This window comes from Salvelinus namaycush, chromosome 9, assembly GCF_016432855.1.
Source record: "Salvelinus namaycush isolate Seneca chromosome 9, SaNama_1.0, whole genome shotgun sequence".
Taxonomy (NCBI): domain Eukaryota; kingdom Metazoa; phylum Chordata; class Actinopteri; order Salmoniformes; family Salmonidae; genus Salvelinus; species Salvelinus namaycush.
Genome location: NC_052315.1, coordinates 42,581,392 through 42,600,833, shown reverse-complemented (window position 1 = coordinate 42,600,833; position 19,442 = coordinate 42,581,392). Strand labels below are relative to the sequence as shown.

The 19,442-nt window shown below is 45.2% G+C and overlaps 1 protein-coding gene across 1 annotated transcript in view; it reads left to right on the top strand.

Annotated features, from left to right (window-relative positions):
- tspan9a (tetraspanin 9a) overlaps positions 1-19,442 on the top strand; it is a 285,667-nt gene that overhangs the window by 133,196 nt on the left and 133,029 nt on the right. The gene's annotated exons all lie outside the window — the stretch shown is intronic.

Here is a 19,442-nt window from a genome sequence, read left to right as displayed (position 1 = left end):
TACTATAACCTATTTATGTCGAGAGTTCAGGGCTTTTTCCTCCAAGGGACGCCAATGAACAATAATGTCACTGAATGAAGAAAAGGGCAAGGGACCAAAATAAAACATGGAAAAAAGAGGTTATGATAAAGTCTCTCAGGCACGCACATGTGCTGTGTGGTGACCTACAGAGGCCGAACAAGGCTGGTTTATGGTGTGCGTTCAAGTAGAATTCACTTAGTCATAGATCTGGTCATGAAGGAGGAGAGAGACGGAAGCTGTGAAGGAGGGAGACGAGCAGCTTTTCATTAAAATGTAGTTGGTAACAGAACCCGGCGTTCTACTGGAAGCAAAGCAGCACAAGCCTACCTGCCTGCCCAGCGTTTGGCATTCATCCTTTTACATGACACACAATGGCAAAGTGGACGTGTCGATTCCCACACCCCGTAGCCCATGGATTACAGAGGCGGAGAAGTAATTGTGTTACCTCTTTACCGCTCGCGCCGCTGCCCTGTCTCACACTGTGAAATGACAGGCTTAGTTGAACAGATTGCCACATTGTTCAGTGCCAGTGTTCACCTCTCCCTGCAATCCACGGTTAACTCACCTTCTTTCACTTTCCCTCCTTTTTCCTCTCTGTCTATTCTATTGTTTCGGCTGAGAGCCGACAACCAGGGTGGTTATCTTCACTCAGAGCTCCTTGAGTGATAAGAGCATTTCATAGCCGCTCTCCAGTCCCACCCTCTCCCATGTACAGTACTGCAGCACCCATCATCAATTCATGAAACCTATGCAGGCAACATGGTACAACCGATGCCTGTATGGCCTTTTCTCACTGCAGAGGGACCTTACACAACACCATCCATTCTACTGCACTCTCTGTAAATACAGAAGAAATATCACTGTCAAACAGCCAGCGTGTGAGAGAGAGAGCACTCTGGACACATTGGAGAACTGGAAAGTGTCCTGTTCTCCTCCCTAAGTGTTTTCCCCATGCTGCAGGAAGTGGAGCAATGGACTGGCTTGGCTCTCAGTGCTGTGCGAAGGGGGAGGCAGGGTGACTGAGTGACAGACAGCCTTCAGCAGCTGGCTGGGAGGAAGGGAGGGAGGGAGATCCCTACTCTGAACAGGGCCAGTTACCAGACCCCTCCACTCTACACTTACTGCCTGCTAAACTCAAACTGTCTGCTTTGTCTAAAGCTGGACAAGTCATTCTCTGCTATGGGGGACAGATGGTGCACTCCACAGGGAGGTGTGGGAAATACACTATATATACAAAAGTATGTGGACACCCCTTGAAATTAGTGGATGCGGCTATTTCAGCCACACCCGTTGCTGACAGGTGTATAAAATCGAGCACAGAGCCATGCAATCATACACAAATATTGGCAGTAAGAATTGCCTTACTGAAGAGCTCAGTGACTTTCAACGTGGCACCGTCATAGGATGCCACCTTTCCAACAAATCAGTTCTTCAAATTTCTGCCCTGCTAGAACTGCCCCGGTCAACTGTAAGTGCTGTTATTGTGAAGTGGAAACGTCTAGGAGCAACAACGGCTCAGCCGCGAAGTGGTAGGCCACACAAGCTCACAGAATGCCGTGTGTTGAAGCGGGTAGCGCGTTAAAAAAAAGTGCGTAGCGCGTCTCTCCTTGGTTGCAACACTCACTACCGAGTTCCAAACTGCCTCTGGAAGCAACGTCAGCACAATAAATGTTCGTCGTGAACTTCAGGAAATGGGTTTTCATGGCCGAGCAGCCGCACTCAAGCCTAAGATCACCATGTGCAATGCCAAGTGTCGGTGGTGTAAAGCTCACCGCCATTGGACTCTGGAGCAGTGGGAACGCGAATCTGGGTTTGGCGGATACCAGGAGAACACTACCTGCCCGAATGCATAGTGCCAACTGTAAAGTTTGGTGGAGGAGGAATAATGGTCTGGGGCTATTTTTCATGGTTAGGGCTAGGCCCCTTAGTTCCAGTGAAGGGAAATCCTAATGCTGCAGCATACAATGACATTGTAGACTCTTCTGTGCTTACAACTTTGTGGCAACAATTTTGGGAAGGCCCTTTGCTGTTTCAGCATGACAATGACCCGGTGCACAAAGCGAGGTCCATACAGAAATGGTTTGTCGAGATCGGTGTGGAAGAACTTGACTGGCCTGCACAGAGCCCTGACCTCAACCCCATCGAACACCTTTGGGATGAATTGAGACCTCACTAATGCTCTTGTGGCTGAATGGAAGCAAGTCCCCGCAGCAATGTTCCAACAGTGTCCCAGAAGAGTGGAGGCTGCTATAGCCACGAAGGGGGGACCAACTCCATATTAATGCCCATGATTTTGGATTGAGATGTTCAACGAGCAGGTGTCCACATACTTTTGGTCATGTAATGTATATGTGATCATATACAAATGTAAGCAAGGTTTGAAATAATTATGTTTTAGTCAAATATGATATTGGTTTGGTCTTCTTGAGGTCAATTTGCAATCTACAATTTATTTGTAATTATGTTCCGGCCCCCTGACCATACCCTCAATAAAAAATCGGCCCACGGCTGAATCTAGTTGATGACCCCTTCCATAGACTGTTCTCTCTGCTTCCGCAAGTGGAGCCGACAGGCTCCTGAACAATGTCTATCCCCAAGCCATAAGACTGCTTAATAGCAAACACAATTGCTACACTGACTATCTGAGTGGGCTCTTGTATTTTATTTTCCCACGGTCTCTATGCACATGCACAGGACCCTACACACTCACACACACTGACACTTCACCACACACACACACACACACACACACACACACACACACACACACACACACACACACACACACACACACACACACACACACACACACACACACACACACACACACACACACACACACACACTTAATTTGCTTGCACACACATTAGACGCACACACATTTCTACTGACACACGCACATACACACACGCACATACAATCATCACAGTGAATATGCTGCTACTACTACTAGTCACCTTACCCCTATACAAAATGACCCTGCATATTGCTTACTTCTCTTCTTATTTCTTATTTTTATCCCTCGTGTGTTTTTGTTCTACCATATGTTATTTTTCGTACTACATTGATACTGATTACTGCGTTGTTGGGTGTAGAGCTTGCAAGGAAGGAATTTCCCTCTACTTGAGCACGTGACATTAAAATTTGAAACTTGAAACCTGAAACTTGAATGGAACAGTCAGCCACATGTTGGCAAGTATCCGGCCAGCAACCTTCACCTGTCAGCGGCAACAGCTTTCACAGGCTCATCATTTGTACAAATACAAAAGGTAACCCACTTCGTTACTTTGATACATTTGATAACCCAATTGTGAAACATAATTTATGTAAAATTACATTACTTGTTGCTTATTTTCTTCTTTTTAGATGCATATAATGTCCAGGGCATAACCTAGCCTGGTGGAACCAGCCTGACCGCTATGTTCACCATATAATGTCCAGGGCATAACCTAGCCTGGTGGAACCAGCCTGGTCGCTATGTTCACCATATAATGTCCAGGGCATAACCTAGCCTGGTGGAACCAGCCTGACCGCTATGTTCACCATATAATGTCCAGGGCATAACCTAGCCTGGTGGAACCAGCCTGACCGCTATGTTCACCATATAATGTCCAGGGCATAACCTAGCCTGGTGGAACCAGCCTGACCGCTATGTTCACCATATAATGTCCAGGGCATAACCTAGCCTGGTGGAACCAGCCTGACCGCTATGTTCACCATATAATGTCCAGGGCATAACCTAGCCTGGTGGAACCAGCCTGATCGCTATGTTCACCATATAATGTCCAGGGCATAACCTAGCCTGGTGGAACCAGCCTGATCGCTATGTTCACCATATAATGTCCAGGGCATAACCTAGTCTGGTGGAACCAGCCTGACCGCTATGTTCACCATATAATGTCCAGGGCATAACCTAGCCTGGTGGAACCAGCCTGACCGCTATGTTCACCATATAATGTCCAGGGCATAACCTAGCCTGGTGGAACCAGCCTGACCGCTATGTTCACCATATAATGTCCAGGGCATAACCTAGCCTGGTGGAACCAGCCTGACCGCTATGTTCACCATATAATGTCCAGGGCATAACCTAGCCTGGTGGAACCAGCCTGACCGCTATGTTCACCATTCTATTTTATGATATCTAAAGTGAAAAAGAAAGGTGATCGCAGCGATCAGGTTGGTTCCACCAGGCTAATCACAACTACCATTGATAATGTAATCAGTGCTCTGTGCATGTATGTGTGTGTTAGTGTTTGATGAGGGGCCAGGAGCTGATCTACGCTGCTATGCCCATTAATGGGGCTCTGGGAAAGACCTCACTTCCAGCCTCACCTCTTGCCTCTTGCCTAAGGCTGTTACGGCGACCGCATTACCGCCACAAGGCTTCTCAAAAACTGCGCTCCGATGCTGCTGATGGTCATTAGTAGCCTACCAAACTTGCTAACTGCCAGTCGCTACTGGCCTGGTAGTCAGGGCTCTATTGTCCATCTAACCACTCTGACATTATTGCAAATTCAATTGAAAATCAAATCAAACACTTCTTCATGAGAGCCCATGTTGCGCAACATTTATATACTCTATACAATTGTGTGAGAGTTTTGATGGCCTCTACTAATAAGAGGAGGATCCCATCCGTTTTCTAGGTCTACTATATTTATTTCTCGACCTTCCTAATATTAAGCACATTGCTTCTCTTTACAACAGGAGTATAGTCTACCTCGCTGGCATGAAAATGCACCGTGGGAAAAGCGTCCTCTATTCGCTATTTAAGTGCATAGATAACGTATCATTTTTTCCCCCTGCCCCTGTTCCGACAGGTGCATGATTAACGGCCCATTCGAAATCAAAACTAATTTCATACATACATTATTTAGTATATGTAAGGACAAGATTGAATAAAAAATAGTCTGATGGGTGACAATATTATCACTTGTGAATAATGCCCAGCATGTACAGTAAGGCAAGAAACAGCCCATGCCTTTTTCCCCCATACTTTTTCAAATCAGAGTTGCACACATCATGTACCCTAGCCAATAGGCCTATATGTTTGTATCACAACTAAAGTGGCCAAATAAGTCCAAACATAGCCTATAGGCCTAGGACCCCTGGAACAGTTAGAGAGCCCATAGCCCACAGAGCCTAGTGAAACATGTTCTTATAAGCCCAGTCATTGCGCAATCACATGTGAAAACATTGTTTTGATTGGCCACTATTTAAAAGAGGATCGTGCCGCTATATTTATTGCTCAATTCTTAAAATGAAGCACATTAATCAGCTTTACAACCTGGCATGCTTAGGTGGCGCATGAGTTGAAAGATTGGGGAAGCTCATTTTTACCATTAAATACACCTTTATAAAAAAGCATTCCATGCATCATCCCTTTTGCAGACTTATGTAAGATAGCCTACTATTCCTAATGTGATGGGTAGATTGGATAGTCATAATTTAGGATAATAATACAGTATAACTCAATGTTTGCAAGAAAATACAACGCATGACTGAGCATGTACAGCATAGAGTAGGCCTAGTCTATAACAGATACGTTTCTTCTTTCTTTGCATGGGAAAATGTGGCCTGTTGTAAACACATTTCATGCAATTCTACTACACTTTATATATGACTGGAGACATTAGCAGACTCCTTTTTATTAGGACAAAAGGTAGCCTACTCTGCTGACAGTGACAAACATATCAATAAAAATGACGTCCATATAATAGGCCTACAAGAAGGGGAGACACAAATAGAATATGACGTCCATCTAAACGGAAGGAGGAAATTATTGTCCAAAAACTAACTTTTAAGTAGCACTGACGTAACAATGATAAATAGTGAATATGCACAGTGTGCACTCACTGGGGATATTGCCGATGCGCTCTGCTGGTGCCAATAAGATAGGCTATTCTGTTGTTCGCTCAATTAAGTTGAGAATTTTGATAACGAAAAGACAGATTAGTCTTTTCATTGTCTTCTCTTTACAGCAATAACCATTTGCTTTCCAAAACATGTCTTCCTGCGATTGTATTTTGAAATATTGGCCTCTGTACTTTTCAGACAGTCGCAACTCAACAATAGTCTTCCCAAATTTACGCGTGCTGCCTTTCCTTCCGACTAGAGGCAATATATTTTCTTTTAAAGAAGATAAATATTCTCTGTGACTAAATCATTCTTTCGTAGCCTATTTATTTCTGTATAGACAGGAGTAGGCTAATAAGGCTATATATATTTTGGCAATTTAATTCAATTTACTTTAGGAAAAGCTTCCCCTAGCCTTATGGATGTGCTGCCTATGTTTGCATATAAAGAACATAACGCACGTAAGCTCCATTCGCTATTCGAGTGCAGGCTACGGATGATGCTTTTTTAATTCCACCCATATGCTATATGTAAAGACCAGATTAAATTAAGAATAGTCTGATGGGTGAGAATATGATCAAGTGCTTGTCAAATTGTGAATGAGACTGATGAAGTGTGTGCAAGCCTGCGCAGGAAACAGCAGCGCTCATGCCTTTCATGCAACTTTTTTTCAAATCATCATTAGAGTCATTATGTGTTCACAGATACATGAGATACAGAGAGACCTGGCACTCAACACATCCACCATGAGGTGATTAATAATAATACAGTACAGCATAAAGGTCCAACAATAGCAACACCCTTTTCATTCCATGTGTTGCTGATGAACTCTGCCTCAACTCTGCCTATTTCTACTGATGGACTGGAGATGCTATTTCCAGACGGCAGCCTCAGTGGTTTGATGGGGAGACCATACTTGGGTAGGTTTTTACCTGACCTGTTCAAACTTCAACATAGTACCCGTTTGTGTGTCAGATATTACCTAACTGCCATTGGTAATAGAACAGTGACTATATGTGTATGTGTTTACAGAAACATGTATGGAGCCAGCACATGGAGGCCTGCAAGATGATGCGATGAAGTCCAGACTGAAAGACGAGCTTGATACTGATGTCTCTGAATGGAGATAGACCTGGCACTTTGCATTAAAATGTTGCATTAAAATAGTTCATAAAACTTTTACTTGTATTGTCTATTTTATTATTGAATTGAATGGTATCTGTCAACATGGGGAGAAACCCTGTGTATTCTGCACCAGGGTCAGGGAACTCCTGTGGTATACGGGACACCACACAGGAAGGTATGACCACTCTGACATTTTTGCCAAGGTAGCCCCATTACCACCAGACAAAATACTGATAGGAACAGCATATGTTTGGGCTGGGAATGATAATGAAAGATGAAAGGTGGTCATTGTTATATTAGCAGAATACTGATTCTATGGTATTATGTAAAGGGTTGGTTATTCTACATGGACCTGTTACTACATTTGAAAGTTATTAAAACACTTTAGAATATCTACATAAATTCATAAATTCAACAATTGCTTTCTCATATTACTCTGTAGGCTACTGACCTATTCAAAGCTTGCTCCGGCATCTCACCATACATCTGCCTGTAGTTATTGTTGTGATTAAGTGGGGGGGAAACAGCTGCAGGCAAGGTGCTGACAGCTGGGTTGGTTCTGGTGGTGGCAAGGATACAATGAAGAAACATCCACATCAAACCACACCTCCAAGCCAACTCACGTTTGGCTTCTGTCATGGCCGCCAGCATTTCTTGAGGAGCAAGCCAAAAAAACGAGGCCAAAACAGCAGGTGCAGTTCCCCTTTAAAAACACCACAAAAAGAGAACATTACGTGGAGAAATAACAAAGTAATTTCCTGCATTGCTGCTGCTGCCTTGGCTGCATTATTTCTGAGGCGCCTTGCTGTTAACTTTTAGTTTTGATGATTCCAGATAGGGGAATGTTGAAATCCTTACAAATTACTAAGAGTATGAAACCTCTACCTTAGCTTACCTTCTACCTCTTCCCCATGCAGTCAGTATAGTTTAAAGAGAATTCAATCAGTCTGTGTTCCGTTCGTTTGCTCCGCTCAAGGTGGCCTAGAAGATTTTGTCAAATCACAATGAAATATGACTTTGGGAAAAATGTGTCAATAAGTGAAAATTGGAGGGAGAGAGTTGGGAGGCCAGTCAGAATGTGCATCTGTGGCTTGACTGTAAAAATTGTCCTTGTTACATGCAGACGTCTCCTCTAGGTGTGACCTCAGAGTTGCCTGTCTAGCTGTCATGTTTGAGGCTGAGTGTATTCACCTTGTCATAATAATGAAGCCATCCAAGACCTCTTGTCCCTCCCCAGAGCCCCCGACAGACAGAGCCGCTCCTGGAAATGTCTTCAGCTCCATGGCTCAGCACTGTGACAATTATAGCTGTCTTAAAGGCTGCTGCCTCTGCCTGAGCTCCTGGGTCGTGTTCATTATGGAACGGAACCAGAACACTTTGAAACGTTTTGCAACAGAAACGGAAATTAGTATTTCTTATTGGACAAGTCCAGGTAGTCCCTCCTTGTTTCAGTGAGTTTTATTTTGTTTGGTGCCTAATGAAAACGATTTTGGAGAAGTTCTGAAGTCATGGCAGATCTCTGGATACTGCAGTCAGTAAGTCACCTTGTGTCACTCACAAAATTCTCAGGTATCACAGGAGGTTGGTGGCACCATAATTGGGGAGGACGGGCTCGTGGTAACGACTGGAGTGGAATCAGTGTAATGGTATCAAATACATTACAGTTCCGGCCATTATTATGAGGCGTACTTCCCTCAGCAGCCTCCACTGTCAGGTATAATTGGATGTAGTATGAACTCTGATTTGTTATGAATATTAATAAGAGATTACAGGCTGATGACAGAGAGGTGTTGAACTGGAACTAGATATTTAGATGCAGGGTTCTTGTAGCAGGACTGTGATGAGGAAGGGCATGGAGTTCCTGTTGACTCTGACACTATTATCTATGCAAGTGGTTGTAAGCCAGGACACAACTGACCTGTCAACTGACAGTGACATACTTCAGTATGTCAGGGGTAGGCAACTAGATTCAGCCACTGGATGATTTTTGTCGGAGCAGGTGGTTGGGGGGGGCCGGAACATAATTATAATAATTTTTACACTGTAAATTGAGCACAGCTAAGCCCCAAAAAATAACAATTATTTCAAACGTTGATTACATTGAGACACGATCACATACTGTATGTCACTTTTTTATTTGTGGGAATACTTCGGAACAGATTTCATGAATTATATATATTTTTAGCTGAATTGCTGGTGATTGTACTTGTTTTACTTTTTTTATTGCAATACCAGTCATAAGCCGGGACACATCAACTTATTCAAAATGTTTTTCTTTATTTTCACTATTTTCTACATTGTAGAAGAATAGTGAAGACATTAAAACTATGAAAAAACACATATGGAATAATGTAGTAATGTAACGGTAGTCCTCCTCCTCTTCATCCGAAGAGGAGGAGCATGGATTGAACCAAGGCGCAGCGTTGTGAAATGACATGATTTATTTAAGACACGACAAAACAACGAAGACAGAAAACGAACTATACTTGAATTAACTAACAAAATAACAAAACGAATGTAGACAGACCTGGACTACGAACTTACATGAAACACGAAGAACGCAATAACAGGAAAACTGACTACACAAAAACCGAACGAACAAACATACCGAGAACAGTCCCGTGTGGCGTAACATACAGACACTGACACAGGAGACAACCACCCACAAACAAACAGTGTGAAAACACCTACCTTAATATGACTCTCAGAGGAAATGAAAAACACCTGCCTCTAATTGAGAGCCATATTAGGTCACCCTTTAAACCAACATAGAAACAGAAAACATAGACTGCCCACCCAAACGCACGTCCTGACCAACTAACACATACAAAACTAACAGAAAACAGGTCAGGAACGTGACATAACCCCCCCCTTAAGGTGCGAACTCCGGGCGCACCAGCACAAAGTCTAGGGGAGGGTCAGGGTGGGCATCTGACCACGGTGGTGGCTCAGGCTCTGGGCGAGGTCCCCACCCCACCATAGTCAATCCCAGCTTCCGTTTCCCCCTATGACTGACCACCCTCCTATTCCACCCACTTAATTTTTTGGGTAACATCGAGACAAGGGGCAGCACCGGGATAAGGTAGCTCAGGACAGAGATATAGCACAGGACAGAGAGGTAGGTCAGGATAGAGAGGTAGCTCAGGATAGAGGGGCAACTCCGGACTGAAGGGCAGCTCCGGACAGAGAGACAGCTCTGGACTGAGGGACAGTTCTGGATCAATGGCCGCTCTGGGCTGAGGGGCAGCTCATGACTGGCTGACGGCTCTGGACGCTCATGGCTGGCTGACGGCTCTGGACGCTCATGGCTGGCTGACGGCTCTGGACGCTCATGGCTGGCTGACGGCTCTGGACGCTCATGGCTGGCTGACGGCTCTGGACGCTCATGGCTGGCTGACGGCTCTGGACGCTCATGGCTCGCTGACGGCTCTGGCAGATCCTGTCTGGTTGGCGGCTCTGGCAGATCCTGTCTGGTTGGCGGCTCTGGCAGATCCTGTCTGGTTGGCGGCTCTGGCAGATCCTGTCTGGTTGGCGGCTCTGGCAGATCCTGACTGACGAATGGCTCTAGCGGCTCCTGACTGACTAACGGCTCTGACGGCTCGGGACAGACGGGCGGCTCTAATGGCTCGGGACAGACGGATGGCTCAGACGGCGCTGGGGAGACGGATGGCTCAGACGGCGCTGGGGAGACGGATGGCTCAGATGGCGCTGAGGAGACGGATGGCTCAGACGGCGCTGGGGAGACGGATGGCTCAGATGGCGCTGGGGAGACGGATGGCTCAGACTGATCCTGTCTGGCGGAAGGCTTTGGCTGCTCCTGTCTGGCGGAAGGCTCTAGCGGCTCCTGTCTGGTGGAAGGCTCTAGCGGCTCCTGTCTGGCGGAAGGCTCTGTAGGCTCATGGCAGACGGGCGGCTTTGCAGGCTCATGGCAGACGGGCGGCTTTGAAGGCTCAATACAGACGGGCAGTTCATGCGGCGCTTGGCAGACGGACAGTTCAGGCGCCGTTGGACAGACGGCAGACTCTGGCCGGCTGAGACGCACTGTAGGCCTGGTGCGTGGTGCCGGAACTGGAGGCACCGGACTGGAGACACGCACTTCAAGCCTAGTGCGGGGAGCAGGGACAGGGCACACTGACCTCTCGAAGCGCACTATAGGCCTGGTGCGTGGTACCGGAACTGGAGGTACCGGGCTGAGGGCACGCACCTCAGGGCGAGTGCGGGGAGAAGGAACAGTGCGTACAGGGCTCTGGAGACGCACAGGTGGCTTAGTGCGTGGTGCCGGAACTGGAGGCACTGGGCTGGAGACACGCACCATAGGGAGAGTGCGTGGAGGAGGAACAGGGCTCTGGAGACGCACTGGAAGCCTGGTGCGTAGTGTAGGCACTGGTAGTACTGGGCTGGGGCGGGGAGGTAGTGCCGGAAATACCTGACCGTGCAAGCGTACTGGCTCCCTTGAGCATTGAGCCTGCCCAACCTTACCTGGTTGAATGCTCCCCGTCGCCCGACCAGTGCGGGGAGGTGGAATAACCCGCACCGGGCTATGTAGGCGAACCGGGGACACCATGCGTAAGGCTGGTGCCATGTATGCCGGCCCAAGGAGACGTACTGGTGGCCAGATATGTAGGGCCGGCTTCATGACATCCGGCTCAACGCTCAATCTAGCCCTACCAGTGCGGGGAGGTGGAATAACCCGCACCGGGCTATGCACACGTACAGGAGACACCGTGCGCTCTACTGCGTAACACGGTGTCTGCCCGTACTCCCGCTCTCCACGGTTAGCCTGAGAAGTGGGCGCAGGTCTCCTACCTGCCCTTGGCCCACTACCTCTTAGCCCCCCCCCAAGAAATTTTTGGGGTTTCTTCACGGGCTTCCGTGCTAGCCGCGTACCTTCATAAATCCGGTCTCTCTCTCCCGTTGCCTCCGCTCTCCTAATCGCCTCCAGCTGTTCCCATGGAAGGCGATCTCTTCCAGCTCGGATCTCCTCCCATGTGTAGCAACCTTTTCCATTCAACACGTCCTCCCATGTCCACTGCTCGAACTCACGCTGCTTGGTTCTGGATCGGTGGGTGGTTCTGTAACGGTAGTCCTCCTCCTCTTCATCCGAAGAGGAGGAGCATGGATTGAACCAAGGCGCAGCGTTGTGAAATGACATGATTTATTTAAGACACGACAAAACAACGAAGACAGAAAACGAACTATACTTGAATTAACTAACAAAATAACAAAACGAATGTAGACAGACCTGGACTACGAACTTACATGAAACACGAAGAACGCAATAACAGGAAAACTGACTACACAAAAACCGAACGAACAAACATACCGAGAACAGTCCCGTGTGGCGTAACATACAGACACTGACACAGGAGACAACCACCCACAAACAAACAGTGTGAAAACACCTACCTTAATATGACTCTCAGAGGAAATGAAAAACACCTGCCTCTAATTGAGAGCCATATTAGGTCACCCTTTAAACCAACATAGAAACAGAAAACATAGACTGCCCACCCAAACGCACGTCCTGACCAACTAACACATACAAAACTAACAGAAAACAGGTCAGGAACGTGACAAGTAACCAAAAAAGTGTTAAACAAATCAACATTTATTTTAGATTTTAGATTCTTCAAAGTAGCCACCCATTGCCTTGATGACAGCTTTGCACACCCTTGGCATTCTCTCAACCAGCTTCTTGAGGTAGTCACCTGGAAAGCATTTCAATTAACAGGTGTGCCTTGTTAAAAGTTAATTTGTTGAATTTCTTTTGCTCTTAATGCATTTGGCACAATCAGTTGTGTTGTGACAAGGTAGGGATGGTATACAGAAAATAGACCTGTTTAGTAAAGGACCAAGTCCATATTATGGGAAGAACAGCTCAAATAAGCAAAGAGAAACAACAGTCCATCATTACTTTAAGACATGAAGGTCAGTCAATCCGGAAAATTTCAAGAACTTTGAAAGTTTCTTCAAGTGCAGTCGCAAAAACCATCAAGCGCTATGATGAAGCTGGCTCTTATGAGGACCGCCACAGGAAAGAAAGACCCAGAGTTACAGTACCTCTGCTGCAGAGGATAAGTTCATTAGAGTTAATTGCACCTCAGATTGCAGCCCAAATAAAATGCTTCACAGAGGTCAAGTAACAGACACATCTCAACATCAACTCTTCAGAGGAGACTGCGTGAATCAGGCCTTCATGGTCGAATTGCTGCAAAGAAACCACTACTAAAGGACACCAATAAGAAGAAGAGACTTGCTTGGTTCAAGAAACACGAGCAATGGACATTAGACCGGTGAAAATCTGTCCTTTGGTTTGATGAGTCCAAATTCTTGATTTTTGGTTCCAACCGCCGTGTCTTTGTGAGACGCAGAGTAGGTGAACGAACGATCTCCGCATGTGTGGTTCCCACCGTAAAGCATAGAGGAGGAGGTGTGATGGTGTGGGGGTGCTTTTGTGGTGACATTGTCTGTGATTTATTTAGAATTCAAGGCACACTTAACCAGCATGGCTACCACAGCATTCTGCAGCGATATGCCATCCCATCTGGTTTGCGCTTAGTGGGACAATAATTTGTTTTTCAACAGGACAATGACCCCACACACCTCCAGGTTGTGTAATGGTTATTTGACCAAGAAGGAGTGTGATTGAGTGCTGCATCTGATGACCTGGCTTCCACAATCACCAGACCTCAACCCAATTGAGATGGTTTGAGATGAGTTGGACCGCAGAGTGAAGGAAAGGCAGCCAGACTGTTGGAAAAGCATTCCATGTGAAGCTGGTTGAGAATACCAAAGCTGTCATCAAAGCAAAGGGTGGCTACTTTAAAGAATCTCAAATATAAAATATATTTTGATTTGTTTAACACTTTTTTGGTTACTACAGCCTGGAGCCGAGCAACCACACCGACTGACTCAGAAAGGCCTGACCAACTAGAATGGAGTCACTGACCTGGCTCCTCAAGATTCCTAGTTTCACACAGGGACATTCCCTCGAATATATCTAAAGGCCACGCAGCTTCCATATTCCACAAAATAGCGATGCTGGCTTTGTACTGTTTACTGTACTGTAGTGTACTGACAGTCCTTCATATCTCACATTCAGCACTTCAATTAGTATTTAAAGTCGTCTATCGCACCTCAGTCTGATGTCAATGGGGAGTAAACACACATAAAGAACAGATCCCTTGCGCAGGCAGGTTTGTATGTGTTTTATATTTATTTGAACAGGTAGGAGTGAACGGGTAGGAGTGGAGAAGTTGTCCGAGGTTGTTTCCTCTCTCCAGTTAAGGTCAATGTCTGAAGAGGCACTCAAGGCCTCGCCTGCATTAAAAATACAGTATCTCTGTAGGCAAGTTCTGTCTTAGACCCCGTATCTGATTTCTAATGCTGTGTGTGGTTAACCCTTTACACTTTTGGGAATTGGCCTAAATTGAAATGTTTCTTACAAAATAAATATGAAAGTGCATAAGCATGGTAGCAATTGAAAGGGAACAGTTCACCTGACATAAGACTGAATCCAAACATTACACTGTTGATTTTATGTGCATTTTATATTTACTGTACTTTTTGCCGCACTTGTTTATAACGCAATCTGAAAATACTCTGGATACATTCAGTAACATGATGAGAATATTCCTGGAAAATGTGGGGTTGGTGCAACATAAGACAAAAAAATGACAAGGGTTTGAGTGAGAGGACTAACTGGTGTCTCCAAGTGGCTTCACAGTTCCTAAGTCATTTCAATGCGCTTTTACAACTTAAAGAAGAGTCTTCAACTCTAAGGTGTTTTTTTTGTAGCTCTCCTAGCTGTGCCGTTGAGGAACTAGAGCAAGCACACTTGTAGTTGTTTTGTTTGGTACACAACCCTGCATCCCACCATCACACAATTACTGTAGCCATTTATAAATTGTAATCTGGGTCAGGTGAAAGCTTGTTCTATGGCCAACATGACTAGCCACATTCTAAATTATGATTTTACAGTGTTAGTCTTCCACAGGGCAATTCAGAGAAGAAGAATGTCATTTTGGTGCATATAGAAAGGAATCATGGGTTCAGGTGCGTCTTCTGCTACAAATCTTTTTCACAATAGACAAACGTAGTCACATTCTGTTCAGAACAACCCAGGGTATGATGTCATGTCATCTTGTAACTACATCAAACAGTGATCATGAACATTGACACTGTATATGACATGAGTTTTAGGATTTGGAAATGCAAAGTGCACATTTGGACTCACGGGTGTTTGATTTGATTGTATGACATCAAAGCGGTATTTATTATAATCCTCAATGTCTCATCTTTCAAAATACATTGAGTCCTCTTCATTTACAGCATTTCCCTCACTCAGACAACAAACATTTGTAAAAGTTGCATAATTAGCGGGAGGGATGGGGGCAGCTCAAGTTCAGAACAGCTGTCAGTCAAAACCAATACTGCGCTGTGAGGCGCAGAGCCTGAGCTCTGACGTCATGTATAGCATGTTACTGTACAGCCACTGCGTTCCAATGTAGGTGTTTATCAGTGCCTAAATCTGCCATTTTCAACCAGTATACAGGTGTGAGTGTGAAGGGCTACAGACTACGGTGGGAAACAGTATAGTAAGTGGCGCTGCATGTGAGGAAGTGATGCAGGCTTTATTAGAGGATAGGCTGTGTGGTGTGACTGTCTCACTGCCATCCTGTACTGCAGCAACAGCTGTCAAATATTTTTACCTGGATGACTCAATGAGTAGTATCACATCCAGCCGGGTCCAGACCAGCAGAAAAACCACTCACTGCATAATGTGCATATACAGTATATGCAAGGTGTCTCTATCTTAAAAAGCCATGTCGTAAAAGCGTGCAGGTCTGCTTTCTGCGTTTTGCAGCTCGCTCTCTCTCTCTCTCTCTCTCTCTCTCTCGCTCTCACACACACACATACACACACACATACAACTAGCTGGGGTAGCTACATTTATAATGAAGGAAGTGTGCCTGTCTGGATTAGAATCACAGGCTTGAGAGAAACTATTAAAGCCAGCCTGAGCGCGTCTTTTCCTAACAGGGTTAATTTTTTTCCAGATGGAAGATGATGGTTTTTACACATGGGAGACATATATTATAGTCCACGGCCATGGGCGCTCTGGGGAAAGCTATTTTCTGGCCCTAAATCATTATGAGTGGGACCTTGTGCTCCTTAGCGTGATTTAAAATTGATGACGGAGTGGCAGACAGGGTTTGTATGCCCTTCTCCACCTGCCACTTTCCTCTGAAGTTTTGGAAAGCTGTCATACCCAATCTCACTCAAGGCACTCTTGGCACATTTTGCTATGGGATTAACATGATATGTTAATTTGACCCTTATTATTTACCTATAGCTGCATCTAATGTATATATGCATATATGGATGTATTTAAAACATGTTCTATAATACATCATGCACTTTCCCTCCCTCCCATTATGTATTGGTAAACAATAAAGGTGTTTTATTCAAATCATCTACAGGCAATTTTATTTCAGTATACAGTATCTCAGTGCCAAACCCTTGCTTGCTTGGAGTGCAAGTGCGGAGTTGGGAGCCCTCAGTGCAGTGTGAATAAGTGTAATATTAACAAAAGTAGCCTGAGCTAATTTAAACTAAAGCCCCTAAGAGTTTCCTCCTTCTGCAGACTTTAATTAAGAAAATCTGGCAGCGCCACCCGCAGTTTGTTCAAATACACCATGTATTAGCAGTACAGAGTTGTTTTTGTGAGGGAAATGAATAAATGTGGCTAATTGATTCAGGGCCGTAGCTACATATGAGGACATGAGGTCCAGACCTCGAATTGAAACTCAGTCGGGGTTTCAATTTACTGTTGTGAGTTAGAATAGTAGAATTCAGAAGGTGCCATTTTGAAACTTGGTTGTGCATCAGCAGTCTTCCCTTGTTATACTCTGAGTGGGCAAAACATTAAGAACACCTGCTCTTTCCATGACATAGACTGACAAAGGTGAATACAGGTGAAAGCTATGATCCCTTATTGATGTCACTTGTTAAATTCACTTCAATCAATGTAGATGAAGGGGAGGAGACAGGTTAAGTAATGTTTTTTTAAGCCTTGAGGCAATTGAAATGTGCATTGTGTATGTGTGCCATTCAGAGGGTGAATGGGCAAGACAAAAGATTGAAGTGCCTTTGAAGGGGGTATTGTAGTAGGTGCCAGGTGAACTAGTTTGTGTCAAGTACTCTAATCCTGCTCGGATTTTCACGCTCAACAGTTTCCCATGTGTATCAAGAATGGTCCACCACCCAAAGGACATCCAGCCAAACTGTGGGAAGCATTGGCGTCAAAATGGGCCAGCATCCTTGTGGAACGCTTTCGGCACCTTGTATAGTCCAACGAATTGAGGCTGTTCTAAGGGCACTGACAGTCACTCAATTAGCCCATGTCAGTTCAAACGTGTTTGATTGGTAAATTAGTCTAGTTAGTCTAGCCAGCTATCGAAACTTGGAGTAATCACGGGGACCCTGACTTCCATGGGGCCCCCATTGATTTTGTTAGTCACTCTCACTCAGATATCATATTTACAGGCCATAATTAATGGCAACATTTGTAAAATTGCAGGAAATTAGCTTTGAAAACTGCAAAAAAAATCTTCACGCCTCTAGGCAAAATGTGTGCAATTACAGGAAATTAGCTGTAAAACTGCAACAATTTTTTTATGTAAAGCGAACTCATTTGTTTACCTTTTGTTAATAAAATACTTATCCGCGAACAGATCCCTCTGTAAGTACGAAGTTATAGTTTTTAATCACGGTGCTGAGTTAATGTGAGATATTGTGTAGCGGTTAATTGTATAGCTAATAGGCTATGTGTTTGTAGAGCGACTGATGTGAATGAAGCTACAGCAACCAATGTGGTAATGGCTAGGTACATTTTTTTTGCTTGTTTTTGCTATTCTCCGAATAGCATTTTAGAGTTTTTAAATTGTATAGAAATACAGTAAATGGGGGCCTCCCGGGTGGCGCAGTGGTCTAGAGCACTGCATCGCAGCGCTAGCTGCGCCACCAGAGTCTCTGGGTTCGCGCCCAGGCTCTGTCGCAGCCGGCCGCGACCGGGAGGTCCGTGGGGCGACGCACAATTGGCCTAGCGTCGTCCGGGTTAGGGAGGGTTTGGCCGGTAGGAATATCCTTGTCTCATCGCGCTCCAGCGACTCCTGTGGCGGGCCGGGCGCAGTGCGCGCTAACCGAGGGGGGCGGGTGCACGGTGTTTCCTCCGACACATTGGTGCGGCTGGCTTCCGGGTTGGAGGCGCGCTGTGTTAAGAAGCAGTGCGGCTTGGTTGGGTTGTGCTTCGGAGGACGCATGGCTTTCGACCTTCGTCTCTCCCGAGCCCGTACGGGAGTTGTAGCGATGAGACAAGATAGTAATTACTAGCGATTGGATACCACAAAAATTGGGGAGAAAAAGGGGGATAAAAAAAATAAAATAAAAAAATACAGTAAATGAGCTTTAACTTTCTAAAAAGTCAGCCCCAGACCTCACAACTCAGACCCTGACTACGTCCCTGAAGTGATTAATCTATAATTTGGTTAGCTTAATATCAGATGCTAACCATTGACTCTTTTCAATATTCATATCACTGTCTAACAGCGGCGTAACAACAAACTCAATCTTCTGTATTGGATCTTTATTTAGCTCCTAGAAAACCATAGGGAGGCTGGCAGGAGTGATAGTGTGAGAGAAAATGTAAGGTGCTGTAAATGTGTTGTTGTGTTGGCAGATCAGGGCAACCCACTTTGGTGTTCAGCAGATTCGGATAGTGATGGTGATGGTGATGGTGCTCCTCTCGGGGTTCCACACCGAAGAGCTACTTCAGTAAAGACACACGGAAACATCTGCCACTGTGATCTCTGGAGATGGCAGCGAGGTGAAGAGGCTAGATTTTCCCCATAAGTGTCGGCGTTGCATAAAACATGCACAAGTCTCACAACAAACTTTTTTCGTCACTGTCCCATTACCGTCCCGAAGTGCAATTTCAACTGTCCCAAACTGAACTCGAACCATCCCTAAATGGGTCTAGTTAATTTGCAGTGATTTTAAAGTAAATTGTGTATTTCTGAGAAAGATACAGACCGTCTATATTACATCAACTTCATTTGTTAATTTTTGCACATTATTGATAATTATAATGTATTTATTGAACATGTTAACCACATGTATGCAATATATCTCAGAGAGAACAATGTTATTGTGAACTGGTTACTATATAAACGTAAGTTAGATACATTACGTTCCACCACCAGCTGCCCCATTAAACAACATGACACAACAATATACAATAAAGAACGTGTGTGTTACCCAGCCTTCACTTTCTCTGCTTCACCCTCCCTCTTCAGTCATGAAAGAATGGTCGCCTTGACCGTTTTGAGCGCCACCACTTGCTAACAGCCCTCTATGCCTTGTAGTCCTCAGTCTCCGGTCCA